We start from the raw sequence: 17028 nt of genomic DNA, 5'->3' as shown, positions 1-17028 counted from the left end.
AAAGGTTATACTAATACACGAGTCGGATCCAAGTGATTCATCTTGTCTATCTGTTTTTATTTTATTTTTATTTTCAGCATTTAGTTAGTTTTTATTTTCTTAGTTTAAAAACATTTTTCTAACCTTTTTTATTTGATTAGACGTTGAGGATAAACCGGTACTAAAAGCTCTTGTGTCCTTGGACGACCTCGGTATCTTACCAACACTATACTACGTCCACGATGGGTGCACTTGCCCATATGTGTGTTTAGTGTTAGTAAATATCGTGTTTTATAAATTTAAAACTTGGCTAAAGGTGTAAAAAGGGCTTAATTATATATCTAAATTATATACACACCAACACACATCAAGTTTTTGGCGCCGTTGCCGGGGACACAAGGATTTTAAGAAAGCTTAAAATCGACGGCCTAATCAGTTTTTCAAAACCTTTTTAAAACGCGCGCATTTTTCTGCATTTTAGTTTAGTTTTGCATTTACAGTAGCCTGAACACGGGGCCGTGCTCACTGAACACGCCCCCGTGCTGCATATTTTTACTTAAATACCCAGATACAGAGTCTGAACACGGGGCCGTGCTCACTGAACACGCCCCCGTGCTCAACGTGACCAGTGACTTTAATTAAAACGCCCAGATACAGACCCTGAACACGGGGCCGTGTTCACCCAACACGAGGCCGTGTCCAGCTTCTGTTTCCGTCTTATTTTTGTTTTCTGGTCCCAAGACTCAGTTGTGGTCTGTTGAGTGATTCTTATGGATCAATACTCAAGAGGTTACAACTACACCTATGATGAGGATGATTATTGGGGTAATTATTGCACTAATTGTCGTAACGCACGCTCGGTTCAATATAATAACTCATATCAACCATCCAATTCATACAATCATTATGAGGACCCTAGGTACGAGCCATCAACTTCATACACATCCTATGAAGACCAAAGGTATGAACCTACTCCCTCATACTCATATTTTGATGAACCAAGGTATGAACCTTCATACTCATACTTTGAAGACTCAAAATATGAGCCACCACCTTCATACTCTTATTATGAGGAACCATGGCGTGAACAACCCACCTCATATGAGTACTATGAAGAACAAAGTTTCGACCCTTATCCATCATATACTTACAATGAAGAACAATGGTGTGAACCATCTACTTCATATGAGTACTATGAGGACCCAAGGATCGAACAACCGGATTCAAGCTTTGAGGATCCAAATTCTTTTTCTCTCACCGAAGTAACTAATAGGATATTGGAACAACTTAAAACTATCGAACGTTATATAAAAGAATCTCGCGCAAGGGAAGAGGAATCCCACGCAAGAGAAGAATTAAAAAACGATAATAACGTAGAGGTAGTTGAATGTGTAAAAATGGAAGAACAAGAAAGTGAAAAACCGACACATGAGTTAAACAACGAAAAAGGTGAGTCCGATAATGTTAAAATTCATGAAGAGTCTAGTTTTGAGGAAATTATTCTCTTATCACCCACTTTCGAATTGTTTAATAACCCCTCATGCCAAGTTTTTGAAAGAGTTAAACACTAGTCCTAAAATCAAAGACTTAGTAAGTGTTAAGTTAACAAATGATCAAACCTCGCTAATAAAAGAAGATCCTTTTGAAATTAACATTACACCGGTTCCATGTTTCTTTCAAAATTCATTTATTAATAATATCACCATCGATAAAGATCTTTGTGTTAACATAATGCCTAACTACATTTTTGAAAAATTAAGTGTTAGTGATTTTACTCCACTTCAAATACCCATTTTTCTATCCAATCGGAAAGTAATGAAATCAATCGGTGTAGTTGAAGATGTTTTGGTTCAAACAAATCAAATGGTAATCCCAACCGACTTCGTCATCCTAGATGACGCCCCCTAGTCTTGGGAAAACCTTTTGTACAAACTCATAAAGCTTTGAAAAACCGGAAATTCAACAATCTACCTCTTCAATTAGGGGCATTCAAAAGGAGCATAGATCTTGAGCGTTCAATGAAATATCCTTTTGGTAACAATGACCCCCTAATTGAAGATGAAGCTGAACCACCCGATACAACCAACGAAGAAGACCACTTTGTCGAGGAAGAGATAGCCATAGAACAAACCTTTAAGATTCTTAATCTAGATGAGCCACAAAATAAGGTGTCTTCCAAAGACCCACCCGTTGAGCTCAAAGAACTTCCTAAAGGTTTGGAATATGCTTTTCTAGGCAAAGATGGTAGTTTACCTGTAATTATTTCATCTAAATTAAGTAATTTAGAAAAAGAAAAATTAATAAGCCTACTTAAAAAACACAAAAACGCGATCGCTTGGAAGCTTGTAGATATTAAAGGAATAAGCCCTTCCATGTGCACGCACAAAATTCTAATGAACGATGACTACAAAACGGTAATTCAACCACAACGAAGAATGAACCCCAATGTTCAAGAAGTGGTTAAGAATGAAGTCATCAAACTACTCGACGCCGGACTAATCTACCCTATCTCCGATAGCCCGTGGGTAAGTCCCGTTCAAGTAGTCCCAAAGAAAGGAGGTATGACGGTAATAACTAACGAGAAAAATGAATTAATACCAACAAGAACCGTCACAGGATGGAGAGTCTGTATAGATTATAGGCGATTAAATGAAGCGACAAGGAAAGACCACTTCCCTTTACCCTTCATTGATCAAATGTTAGAAAGATTATCCGGTCATAAATTTTATTGTTTCTTAGATGGTTTTTCAGGTTACTTTCAAATACCGATAGCACCAGAAGACCAAGAGAAAACAACTTTCACATGTCCCTACGGAACTTTCGCATATCGACGCATGCCATTCGGTCTATGTAATGCGCCTGCAACATTCCAACGTTGTATGGTCGCCATTTTCCATGATATGATCGAAAAGACAATGGAAGTCTTCATGGATGACTTTTCCATCTTTGGAGACTCATATGACCAATGCCTCGATAATCTTGAACGAATGCTATCCCGATGTGAGGAAACTAACCTCGCCCTTAACTGGGAAAAATGCCATTTCATGGTAACAGAGGGAATAGTACTCGGTCACAAAATCTCAAGCGAAGGAATGGAAGTTGATCGAGCAAAAATAGAAACTATTTCTCGATTACCTCCTCCATCCTCCGTGCGAGCAATCAGAAGTTTCCTAGGACATGCCGGATTTTATAGAAGGTTTATCAAAGACTTTTCAAAAATTTCAAGACCTCTAACAAAATTACTTGAAAAAGATGCACCCTTCATCTTTGACAAGGAATGCAATCAAGCATTTCTAACCCTCAAGGAAATGCTAGTCAATGCACCCATCATGATAGCGCCAGATTGGAAATTTCCTTTCGAAATCATGTGTGATGCAAGTGACTTTGCTGTTGGAGCAGTCTTGGGACAAAGAAAAGAAAAACATTTCCACCCAATTTATTATGCTAGTAAAACTCTTAATGATGCACAAGAAAATTATACAACTACAGAAAAAGAATTACTAGCGGTGGTATTTGCTTTTGATAAATTTCGTTCTTATCTTGTTCTTTCTAAAACAGTAGTCTATACAGACCATGCAGCCATCAGGTACCTCTTCAAGAAGCAAGACGCAAAACCCCGTTTGATCAGATGGATTCTACTCCTCCAAGATTCGACATTGAAATCAAGGACAAAAGAGGAGCAGAAAACACTGCTGCAGATCATCTCTCGCGCTTAGAAGACCCGGCTTTGGAAACAACCAGAGACGAGCAAATCAACGAGAAATTTCCCACAGAATCCTTGGAAATGATGGAAAGTAGACAAGAACCATGGTATGCCGACTACGCTAATTTCTTAGCTAGCGGTATAGTCACCAAAGGATGGCCACATCATCAAAGAAAGAAATTCTTTGCTGATGTAAAGCATTACTTTTGGGAAGACCCCTATCTTTTCAAAATGTGTGCCGACCAGCTCATCCGAAGGTGTGTCCATGGTAATGAAGCACGAAGAATTCTCCATCATTGTCATGAAGGTCCATACGGAGGACATCATGGTGCCGCAAGTACCGCACGAAAGGTATTTGATTCGGGATTTTACTGGCCAACCATTTACAAGGATGCACAAAACCTTGTAAAGACATGTGATGCCTGCCAGAGATCAGGTAATATTTCTTCCAAAAACGAAATGCCTCAAAACAGCATTCTCGTCTGTGAAATCTTTGATGTGTGGGGACTCGATTTCATGGGACCTTTCCCACCTTCAAAGGGAAACAAATATATACTTGTGGCAGTCGATTACTTGTCTAAATGGGCAGAGGCCGAGGCTCTTCCAACAAATGATGGGAGAGTAGTGGTAAAATTTCTGAAAAAGTTGTTTTCTCGCTTCGGGACACCAAAGGCTTTAATAAGTGATAGAGGTACCCATTTTTGCAATCATCAACTCGAAAAAATATTAACAAGGTATGGGGTCTATCACCGGGTCTCAACAGCATATCACCCTCAAACAAATGGGCAAGCCGAAGTGACTAATCGAGGTTTAAAACGAATACTTGAAAAAACCGTAGGAATAAATAAAAAAGAATGGGCCGACAAGTTAGACGACGCTTTATGGGCTTTTCGAACTGCTTATAAAACCACTATAGGCACAACCCCATATAAACTCGTCTATGGAAAAAGTTGTCACTTGCCAGTAGAAATAGCTCACAAGGCCTACTGGGCAAAAAAAAACGTAAACTTAGATTTAGAAAATGCAGGTAAAAATCGATTCTGTCAAATAAATGAATTAGACGAGCTAAGGAATTATGCATATTCTAACTCCGAAATTTATAAAGAAAGAATGAAAAATTTACATGATAAATATATTAAATCTAATGAATTTCGGGTTGGAGATCAAGTTCTATTGTTTAATTCACGACTTCGATTATTTCCTGGTAAGCTAAAATCTAGGTGGTCAGGACCTTTTTCTGTCACCCATGTTTTTCCACACGGTGCAGTAGAAATTAAAACTCGAAATGGGACGCCATTTAAAGTCAATGGCCAACGGCTGAAACTCTACCAAGGATCCATTGAGGATGAGGAAGAGGAGATCTCACTTCAGACGGTTAACGAATAAACTCATACCCGACATGTTACAGGTAAGTGTACGTTTAAAAACCGGTAAATCGTCTAACCATTTTTCGGAAATAAGGGGCATGCACACGAGCACATATAAAAAAAATTAATTTTAAACTTTGCTCGGCACGGGGCCGTGTCCGCTGGACACGGGGCCGTGTCGAGGCGACTGTCGGGATAAAACCCTCTTTTCCTATCAGTTACACCATTCCACACGCCCCGTTTAGCCGAAAACTCTCTGGTTTGAGGCGATTTTCTGCAGTTTTTCAACGTCACCACCGAATCTAACAATGTCAAGGTATGATTCTATCCTCATTAGTAGTTAGATTAGTTACTTGCATGTAGTTAAAACATCAAAAATTGGGGAAAAATCTAGGGTTCTTCATGTTCATCCGGATCGAACTCAAAATTTTTGATGAAATTTGTTAGTAGTAGTTTAGATTAGAGTAGTAGAAAGTAAATAGACAAATATTGTTGACAGATTCGTTCGATTTCCAACTAAAAACCCAAACCCTTGTTCTTGAACCGAAAAACACGAAATTGAAAGGGTAAACGGTTTGTTTTGGGAAAAATGACACTTAGGGTTTCATTTTCGGGGGTAACCACTACTATTGGGCTAAAAATTTTCAGGTTTTCGAAACCGGGACGAAAAATGGAATTTTTGGGTTACAGACGCCTGGACACGGGGCCGTGTCCGCTGAACACAGGGCCGTGTCCAGCCCACTGTTTGCAGTTTCACTCTGATTTTCCTTGTTTCGTACTAACTTTTTATGTATTCTTTTCAGATGGCTAAATTCACGAGGTTTAACGCAAATGAACTGGACGCTAGGGCACGATACGAGGTTCTACAAACAAGACCGGAAGAGTACCCAAGGCGGGCGTGTACCGATTTGCTGACCATGGTGAATCAACTTGACCGCTTCAACAACATTGTGAGGGGTCCACTGCATGTCGCATTGACCACCCGACTACGGTCGGTGCATCAATGCACGATGGAGTTCTACAGCACCTTCCTTTTCAACTCGAGATGTGACCCGTTTGACCATGATGCAGTCACATTCCGATGTGGAGGGACCACGTTCACAACCTCCATGGCACAGTTTGGATCTATCATTGGGCTATACAGTGATGAAGAAGTGAGGAATGAAGAGAATACTGGGGGATTACGAGACTTGGATGCAACTGAACGCCAAGCCGCATGGGCTCAAATAGGTGAAGGAATCTACAACCTGAGCAGCACCAAAAGCACCAAACTGAGGGACCCGCTATACCGATACATCCACAGGCTCCTATCGTACTCGCTGAACCAACACCACGACAGTAGTGGCGTTGTTGGGTTGAAAGATTTGGTCGTCCTTCACTGCATCCACAACCAGAAGCCTCTCGATGTTCCGTACCTCCTACTGCGAAACATGCACCTAAACCGCCTTGCTCATGCTCCTACACCGATCTTCTTCGGAGGATGGGTGTACCGTCTTTTCAAGCACTTCACGAATATCCCAAGGTCCTTCGAAAGGAGTCCATGGTCGGGACGGGTCGATTATCACATTTGCCGATCCATGAACTTGCTTTATGAAGCAGAGGACGGGACGGTGAGCTTTCAGAGGACGCAAGGCTATGCATGGAACCCACAGGAGGCTCTAGTTCTTCATGCACCACATCCCCATTTTTAGTACCCACCCCAAGGCGATCCGGGCCAATCCTCCTCTCAAGGAGGTGGTTTTCCTAACTTTCAAAGTTTACATGATCTTTTGCAGGAAAACCTCATGTGCACAAGGAACACCTACAATCTCGCCAACAACACACACCACCGGGTTGGAGCTATCGAACGCAACATTAACGATATACAAGATGATATCGGTAGCATCCGGGAGTACATGGCGAGGCACGGGGGTGGAGGTGATGGTAGTGATGAAGACATGGAGTAGGAGGCTTGAAGGAACAAGGGGCTAGTTGGTGATGAGCCCACAGGTTTAAGTGCCCTTCTATCTATCAAACAATTCATGGCCTGCGTGCCATTTGTCGAACAATTTATTTTCTCTAACTACTTTTTATCTTTGTTTTATTTTTACTTTATGTTTGGATGATGCTTGACAATGGTAAATTAGGATGGTTTATGCTTGTTTGGTTGGTGTTGAGTGATTAAACAGGTGCAATGCAAGGGTTAGAGTGCTAAACATTAGCACTTGCAACCCCGAAATGAAGAAACCGGGAGAAAAACCCTATTTTTCAGGCTAACAGACTGTCCACACGGGGACGTGTCCAGCCGACACGCCCCTGTGTCCATCTCCCAGATCTGCTGTTTGGCTACTGACCTGCAATTTTTTGCCAGACACGAGGCCGTGTCCAGCCGACACGCCCCCGTGTTCACCTTCTGTAAGTTTTCGTTACTGGCAGTTCACCACGGGGTCGTGTCCAATGGACACGGGGCCGTGTCCAGACTGCCAGTAACATAAATCTTTGCTTTTAAACCCACTTTTACACATTCTAATCAACCAAAAACATTGATTTTGGACACATTGAGGACAATGTGTAATTTAAGTGTGGGGGGGATGCTAAAACCTTGAAATTTTGCAAAATCCTAAACACAAGCCTTACACAAAACTCTATTGGAACCGCTAAACACCCCAAATTTTTTCAAAAACTTTTTCATTTTTTATTATTTACTTGTCTTAGTTTAAGTTGGGAATAACAAGTTCTAAAAAGGTTATATTTTTACAAGTTTACAACCGATAGCGTCATGATAAAAAAGAACCAACATAAGAAAATTATGAAACGGCATAACAAGTCTAGTTAAAAATTCGATTATATATACTTGGTCACATTAAAAACCCATTCCCACAAAAGTGAGTTTTGAGCCTTTATTGAGCATAAAAATATACATATTTAGATTAAATGCTCATTTTTCGTTTCTTGTGTGAATAGCCGCTTGGTTCTTACAAATCTAGAACTTGCCACGACGATACATTCCCGGTCCTTACCAACTTAAACCCAAGTAAGTAAATGATGGAGGCATTAGGACTAACCATTTTTCTTTCAAAACCATTATTTTTCTTTTTTTTTATCACCTACCCAAAATCCCCTAGATAGCCCCTTTGAGCCTAAACCTTTCATTTCATTACCCCAAAAACCCTTTTTACCCACCAAAAACCTTTTTATTTTTCACCCTTTATTTTAGTAACAAGCTCGGTTTTTCGTAAACTTGCCCTTTCATGTGACGTAAAAAAAAAAAAAAAAAAAACAATATTGATGAAGTCAAAAACAAACAAAAGCTATATAAAAGCTTGTTTGGAGAAATACTTCAAAAATAAAAAGTCACTAAAAACAAGGCATTTTATGAAAACCGACGCTTTTTACAATTTTCGCCCTTTTTACTAACCACTAACCCAACCACCCACCTTTAACCCAAGCCTAACCCTTCACCCAAAAGTCCTCTTGATATTTACAAAGGTAAAAAGTTAAAAAGGAGGACGATTGATTGCTTGGCAAGCCTATGGAAGGCGTAAGTTCCGTGCCGCTCTCGAGTGATTCACTAAAATATACACCTTCGGCCGAGTGTTGAGTGATCTCCCGTGAGGTATGTGAACTTGTATATAAATGGAATTTTAATAAGGCATGCTATGCCCAAATAAGTAATTTATCTTATGAAAAGTTCAAAATAAATCATAACGAATAGGATTGTAAATAAATAAAAATAAAACCTATAAAAACCTTGGATTTCCGACACTCTAGGACAAGCTAAAAAACTTCTCTTCTACCTATCCCATTTGGGAGTGTAAGCCACATTTAAAGAGATTTGCTTGAGGACAAGCAAAAGTACAAGTGTGGGGGTATTTGATGTGTGTAAAATGCAACATATAAATCACATCAATTAAGGCATAAAACTAACCCTTTTTAAGTACTAATGTTGGAAAAAGAGTGTTTTTGTCTTCCTTTTGTATTTTCAGGATGAAATGAGCTCAAAATCACAAAAGAAGCAAAAAGACAACTAATTCTACCATAAATACAAGAAAAGGAACAAAAGTAGACTGCCCGGACCCTCAACGGCACCTCCCAAAGCAAAGGAGAAGAAACAGAGTCTGAACACGCCCCGTGTCCAGCGAACACGGGGGCGTGCCCAGGAAGCAGCAGAAAAGACAAACCAGTAGAAGCTTCCATTGCCCACCACGGGGCCGTGTCCAGCGGGCACGGGGGCGTGGTGAAAGTACAGCAGGCGCATTAATTGTAATTCGCAATTACAATTAATGAAGAGAGAGAATGTCAGACGGGCACGGGGCCGTGTCCAGCGGACACGGGGCCGTGTCCAGCCTTCTGTTCAGCCTATAAATAGAGGAGCTTGGCTTCATTTTCTCTCATCCCTTGGCACACCACCTCTCTCACACTTCATCCACCACCCACCACCACCATAACATCATCATCCACCACCATCATCCATTGTCCATCGTAGAGTGTGTGAGTCGTCTCGGGATCCAAGATTGATCGTAAGAGTTCTTGACAATCAAGGCCATGTTTGCCTAAGTCTCTTACATCACTTGGTGAAGACAAGTGTTTAGTATAATACTTTTTATTTTTAATCTTTTGCACTTTTTATTTGGTTTTGTATTAATGACTTTAATAACTAGTTACTTATGTTGAAGGTGATCTTTCCTTATCGTTTGTCCGTGGTGTCTTGGCATTATTTTACTGTCTATATAAAATAAAAGATTTTCACCATTCATATCTCCACGGTCTATATGGAGGTATGTTGGCTACCTGGTCGGGGGTTAAGGGAACGGTTTGGTAAGGGTCTTGCCCTTGTTCAGCGTTTAGAGGTCCTGCTTGGGACCTGGGTCAAATTTAGTAGGATCTCCTTCAATGCCCATAGGTATTGGATGGCGGGGATCCAAACTCTTTGACCCCCTCATAAGTTAACTACTATTAATACTATAATCCGGCTATTTAGGACTGTATCCCTGCTGACTCAGACTACTTAGCCGAGGGTAACGTCACCGCCAAAAGCGGGGCCTACCACAATTTGCATTAATAACTTAATTAATTATCTTTCAATAATCCGACCCTTTAGGATTGTATCCTTGCTGACTCAAACTACTGGGTTGAGGGTAACGTCGCCTTCAAAAGAGGGGCCTACTACAATAACTAAGATAATCTCTTAAACAAGTGCAAAAGTGCGAAAATAATCAAAGGTTATACTAATACACGAGTCGGATCCAAGTGATTCATCTTGTCTATCTGTTTTTATTTTATTTTTATTTTCAGCATTTAGTTAGTTGTTATTTTCTTAGTTTAAAAACATTTTTCTAACCTTTTTGATTTGATTAGACGTTGAGGATAAACCGGTACTAAAAGCTCTTGTGTCCTTGGACGACCTCGGTATCTTACCAACACTATACTACGTCCACGATGGGTGCACTTGCCCATATGTGTGTTTAGTGTTAGTAAATATCGTGTTTTATAAATTTAAAACTTGGTTAAAAGTGTAAAAAGGGGCTTCAATATATATCAAAAATATATACACACCGACACACATCAATAGCCGCTTGGTTCTTACGACTCTAGAACTTGCCACGACGATTCATTCCCGGTCCTTACCAACTTAAACCCAAGTAAGTAAATGATGGAGGCATTAGGACTAACCATTTTTCTTTCTACACCATTATTTTTCATTTTTCTTACCTACCCAAAATCCCCCTAGTTAACCCCTTTGAGCCTAAACCTTTCATTTCTTTACCCTAAAACCTTTTTACCCACCAAAAAAAAAACCCCTTTTTATTTTTCACCCTTTATTTTAGTAACAAGCTCGGTTTTTCGTGTGACAAAAAAAATGATGAAGTTAGAAATAAACAAACAAAGCTCTTAAAACAAAAAGCTTGTTTGGAAAAATACTTCAAAATAAAAAGTCACTAAAACAAAGTGTTTTATGAAAACCGACGCTTTTTACGCTTTTCGCCCTTCTCTACTAACCCATTCACCCACCTTTAGCTCAAGCCTATACCCAAAAAGTCCTCTTGATATTTACAAAGGTAACAAGTTAAAAAGGAGGAGGATTGATTGCTTGGCAAGCTTATGGTAGGAATAAGTTCCATGCCGCTCTCGAGTGATTCACTAAAAATACATCTTCGGCCGAGTGTGAGTGATTTCTCCCGTGAGGTATGTGAACTTGTATATAAATGGAATTTTAAAAAGGCATGTTATGCCTAAATAAGTAATTTATCCTATGAAACGTTCTAAATAAATCACAACGAATAGAATTGTAAATAAATAAAAATAAAACCCAAAAAAATCTTGGATTCCCGACACTCTATGACAAGCCAAAAACCTTCTCTTCTACCCATTCCATTTGGGAGTGTAAGCCACATATTAAAGAGTTTTGCTTGAGGACAAGCAAAAGTTCAAGTGTGGGGGTATTTGATGTGTATAAAATGCAACATATAAATTACATCAAATGAGGCATAAAACTAACCCTTTTTTACTAATGTTGGAAAAAGAGTGTTTTAATCTTCCTTTTGTATTTTCAGGATGAAATGAGCTCAAATTCACAAAAGAAGCAAAAAGACAGCTAAATCTAACATAAATACAAGAAAAGGAACAAAAGTGGATTGCCCAACCCCTCAACGGCATCATCCCAAGCAAAATAGAAAAGTCAGAAGACTGGCTCAGCCAGCACGGGGCCGTGCCCAAGAAGCAGCAGAAAAGACAAACCTATAGAAGCTTCTATTGCCCACCACGGGGCCGTGTCCAGTGAGCACGGGGGCGTGGCGAAAGTACAGCATGCGCATTAATTGTAATTGCGAATTACAATTAATGAAGAGAGAGAGTGTCAGACGGGCACGGGGGCGTATCCAGCGGACACGGGGCCGTGCCCAGCCTTCTGTTCAGCCTATAAATAGGAGTGCTTGGTTTCATTTCAACTCATCCCTTGGCACACCACCTCTCTCACACTTCATCCACCACCCACCACCATCACAACACCATCATCCACCACCATCATCCATTGTCCATCATAGAGTGTGTGAGTCGTCTCGGGATCCAAGATTGATCGTAAGAGTTCTTGACAATCAAGGCCATGTTTGCCTAAGTCTCTTACATCACTTGGTGAAGACAAGTGTTTAGTATAATACTTTTTATTTTTAATCTTTTGCACTTTTTATTTGGTTTTGTATTAATGACTTTAATAACTAGTTACTTATGTTGAAGATGATCTTTCCTTATCGTTTGTCTGTGGTGTCTTGGCATTATTTTACTGTCTATATAAAATAAAAGATTTTCACCATTCATATCTCCACGGTCTATATGGAGGTATGTTGGCTACCTGGTCGGGGGTTAAGGGAACGGTTTGGTAAGGGTTTTGCCCTTGTTCAGCATTTAGAGGTCCTGCAAGGGACCTGGGTCAAATTTAGTAGGATCTCCTTCAATGCCCATAGGTATTGGATGGCGGGGATCCAAACTCTTTGACCCCCTCATAAGTTAACTACTATTAATACTATAACCCGGCTATTTAGGACTGTATCCCTGCTGACTCAGACTACTTAGTCGAGGGTAACGTCACCGCCAAAAGCGGGGCCTACCATAATTTGCATTAATAACTTAATTCATTATCTTTTCTCCTTTAATAGTTTTTACCATGCACTTAACTAGGTTGAATAGCCTAGTTATTTATTTCGTAATATAACGCATAAGGACACATTTCAAATATATGACATTTGAATTTTGGGGCGTTACAGAACAAAAGTGGAAAGGACAAGATGGTCCTTGGGAACCTTCTTTTAGCACTTACCTAGGATGGTATATGTGAAGATCCCATGAATCTCTGTCTAGTGAAGTGGTAAAAAATGAGCAGGAATCAGGCTGCATTTAAAGAAAACGACAGCACGCTGGACACGGCCCCGTGTCTGCTGGGCACGGCCCCGTGTGCAGAGAAAATCCTGACACATTTTGTCCGTATTCTGACAAAATCAGCAGAGAATCTTCTGGGTGGGCACGGGGTCGTGTTGACCGGACACGGCCCCGTGTTGGGAGGCTGTTTTATGGAGTTTTGTTGCTCCTAAGGATTTTATTTATATCGGGTGGTTCTTGATTTGTTGGAACAACCCCAAAGTGCCTAAGATACCTTAATTGTCCTATACTAAGGCGAGAACGCAAGAGGTTATCGGTGAGGGTAATTCCTATTTTCATTCTAGGTGGACAAGTCCAACCCTTTCCCGGGCTCTCGTTAAAGAAGGTGTATGCCGAATCGCTCAGGTCTATGTATGCATCGAACGAAGTCGATGGAGAGTCCTTCACGGCACAATCGGCACAAGGACGACTATCGTCCAAGTCTTTTCTAGGTATGAAGGTATTTTCGGGAGCAACGAGGTTGTCGGAATGCGGTTCCAACATTTCCCCATGGTCATCGTCTTGGGGCGGATCAATAAAATCCTTCCTAAGTTCCTTTGACCAATTTAGAATTAGTTCTTCTAGTTGAAATAACTCGTCAAGGAGCATTTCCCCTAGAATATCTGGCTGGGCGCATTCGAGAGAGAGATAGTGCTTATTTTTACTTTCGCCCCTCTTAAGGTTATAAGGAATCGGTGGGTCTATATAGTGGGGCCTATAATTTAGAAAATAACATTTTAATTCTTCATGTTCGCCTCCACATAATCGACACCACGTACCATAAGAGTTCCGAAAGTAAAAAGAATTACTATCACTCATGTTTGTGTCAGAAATTACCAACCGTCGGGATCTAACGGTTCTGTTTTCAGTAAGAGAATCTTGGGCACGGGGGCGTGTTGAGTGGACACGGCCCCGTGTTCAGCTTACTGTCTGACTTAAAACAGGATTGCCAGTTCCAATGATTGAGCACGGGGGCGTGTTCAGCGGGCACGGCCCGTGTTGAGCTCTGCAGAAGCTGAAAAACTAAGAAAAATCCTAAAAATTAAAAAGAAAAAAAAATATGATTAGGCCGTTGATTCCTAACTTTCTTAAAATCCTTGTGTCCCCGGCAACGGCGCCAAAAACTTGATGTGTGTTGGTGTGTATATAATTTAGATATATAATTAAGCCCTTTTTACACCTTTAGCCAAGTTTTAAATTTATAAAACACGATATTTACTAACACTAAACACACATATGGGCAAGTGCACCCATCGTGGACGTAGTATAGTGTTGGTAAGATACCGAGGTCGTCCAAGGACACAAGAGCTTTTAATACCGGTTTATCCTCAACGTCTAATCAAATCAAAAAGTGAGAAAAATGTTTTTAAACTAAGAAAATAAAAACTAACTAAATGCTGAAAAATAAAATAAAAATAAAAACAGATAGACAAGATGAATCACTTGGATCCGACTCGTGTATTAGTATAACCTTTGATTATTTTCGCACTTTTGCACTTGTTTAAGAGATTATCTTAGTTATTGTAGTAGGCCCCTCTTTTGAAGGCGACGTTACCCTCAACCCAGTAGTTTGAGTCAGCAAGGATACAATCCTAAAGGGTCGGATTATTGGAAGATAATGAATTAAGTTATTAATGCAAATTATGGTAGGCCCCGCTTTTGGTGGTGACGTTACCCTCGGCTAAGTAGTCTGAGTCAGCAGGGATACAGTCCTAAATAGCCGGGTTATAGTATTAATAGTAGTTAACTTATGAGGGGGTCAAAGAGTTTGGATCCCCGCCATCCAATACCTATGGGCATTGAAGGAGATCCTACTAAATTTGACCCAGGTCCCAAGCAGGACCTCTAAACGCTGAACAAGGGCAAGACCCTTACCAAACCGTTCCCTTAACCCCCGACCAGGTAGCCAACATACCTCCATATAGACCGTGGAGATATGAATGGTGAAAATCTTTTATTTTATATAGACAGTAAAATAATGCCAAGACACCACGGACAAACGATAAGGAAAGATCACCTTCAACATAAGCAACTAGTTATTAAAGTCATTAATACAAAACCAAATAAAAAGTGCAAAAGATTAAAAATAAAAAGTATTATACTAAACACTTGTCTTCACCAAGTGATGTAAGAGACTTAGGCAAACATGGCCTTGATTGTCAAGAACTCTTACGATCAACCTTGGATCCCGAGACGACTCACACACTCTACGATGGACAATGGATGATGGTGGTGGATGATGGTGTATGGTGGTGGTGGGTGGTGGATGAAGTGTGAGAGAGGTGGTGTGCCAAGGGATGAGATGGAATGAAACCAAGCACCCCTATTTATAGGCTGAACAGAAGGCTGGGCACGGCCCCGTGTCCGCTGGACACGCCCCCGTGCCCGTCTGACAGTCTCTCTCCTCATTAATTGTAATTCGCAATTACAATTAATGCGCCTGCTGTACTTTCACCACGCCCCCGTGCTCACTGGACACAGCCCCGTGGTGGGCAACGGAAGCTTCTACAAGTTTGTCTTTTATGCTGCTTCTTGGGCATGGCCCCGTGCTGGCTGAGCACGGGGCGTGTTCAGGCTTCTGTTTTCTCTTCTTTGCTTTGGAGGATGCCGTTGAGGGTCCGGGCAGTTTACTTTTATTCCTTTTCTTGTATTTATGCTAGAATTAGTTGTCTTTTTGCTTCTTTTGTGAATTTGAGCTCATTTCATCCTGAAAATACAAAAGGAACACAAAAACACTCCTTTTCCAACATTAGTACTTAAAAAGGGTTAGTTTTATTCCTTAATTGATGTGATTTATATGTTGCATTTTACACACATCAAATACCCCCACACTTGAACTTTTGCTTGTCCTCAAGCAAAACTCTTTAAATGTGGCTTACACTCCCAAATGGAATAGGTAGAAGAGAATGTTTTTGGTTTGTCATAGAGTGTCAGGAATCCAAAGATCTTTTTAGGTTTTATTTTTATTTATTCACAATCCTATTCGTTATGATTTATTGAGAACGTCTCATAGGATAAATTACTTATTTGGGCATAACATGCCTTTTTTAAAATTTTATTTATATACAAGTTCACATACCTCACGGGATAAATCACTCAACACTCGGCCGTAGGTGTATTTTTAGTGAATCACTCGAGAGCGGCATGGAACTCACGCCTTCCATAGGCTTGCCAAGCAATCAATCCTCCTCCTTATTAACTTTATACCTTTGTAAATATCAAGAGGACTTTTTGGGTGAAGGGTTAGGCTTGGGTTAAAGGTGGGTGGTTGGGTCAGTGGTTAGTAAAAGGGCGAAAAGCGTAAAAAGCGTCGGTTTTCGAAAAAAAAAAATTTTTTAGTGACTTTTTATTTTGAAGTATTTCTCCAAACAAGCTTTTGTTTGTATAGCTTTGTTTGTTTTTAACTTCATCATTATATATATATATATATATATATATATATATATATATATATATTTTTAGTCACATAAAAGAACGAGCTTGCGAAAAACCGAGCTCTGTTACTAAAATAAAGGGTGAAAAATAAAAAAAAGGGTTTTTGGTGGGTGAAAAGGGTTTTAGGGTAATGAAATGAAAGGTTTAGGCTCAAAGGGGTTAACTAGGGGGATTTTTGGGTAGGTGGTAAAAAAAATAATGGTGAAAGAAAAATGGTTAGTCCTAATGCCTCCATCATTTACTTACTTGGGTTTAAGTTGGTAAGGACCGGAAATGAATCGTCGTGGCAAGTTCTAGAGTTGTAAGAACCAAGCGGCTATTCACACAAGAAACGAAAAATGAGCATTTAGTCTAAAGATGTAAATTTGTATGCTCAATAAAGGCTCAAAACTCACTTTTGTGGGAATGGGTTTTCAATGTGATCAAGTATATATAATTAAATTTTAAGTAGACTTGTTATGCCGTTTCATAATTTTCTTATGTTGGTTCTTGTTATCACGACGCTTTCGGTTGTAAATTTTTTTTTTTTAAATATAACCTTATTAATCTTGTGATTCCCAGCTTAAACTTTAGACAAGTAAAAATGAAAGGATTTTTAAAAAATTTGGGGTGTTTAGCGGTTCCAATAGAGTTTTGTGTAAGGCTTGTTGTTAG

Source organism: Helianthus annuus, chromosome 1 (genome assembly GCF_002127325.2).
Source record: "Helianthus annuus cultivar XRQ/B chromosome 1, HanXRQr2.0-SUNRISE, whole genome shotgun sequence".
NCBI classification, from domain to species: Eukaryota; Viridiplantae; Streptophyta; class Magnoliopsida; order Asterales; family Asteraceae; genus Helianthus; species Helianthus annuus.
The sequence above is the reverse complement of the archived record's forward strand: the minus strand, read 5'-3'. Positions refer to the sequence as shown.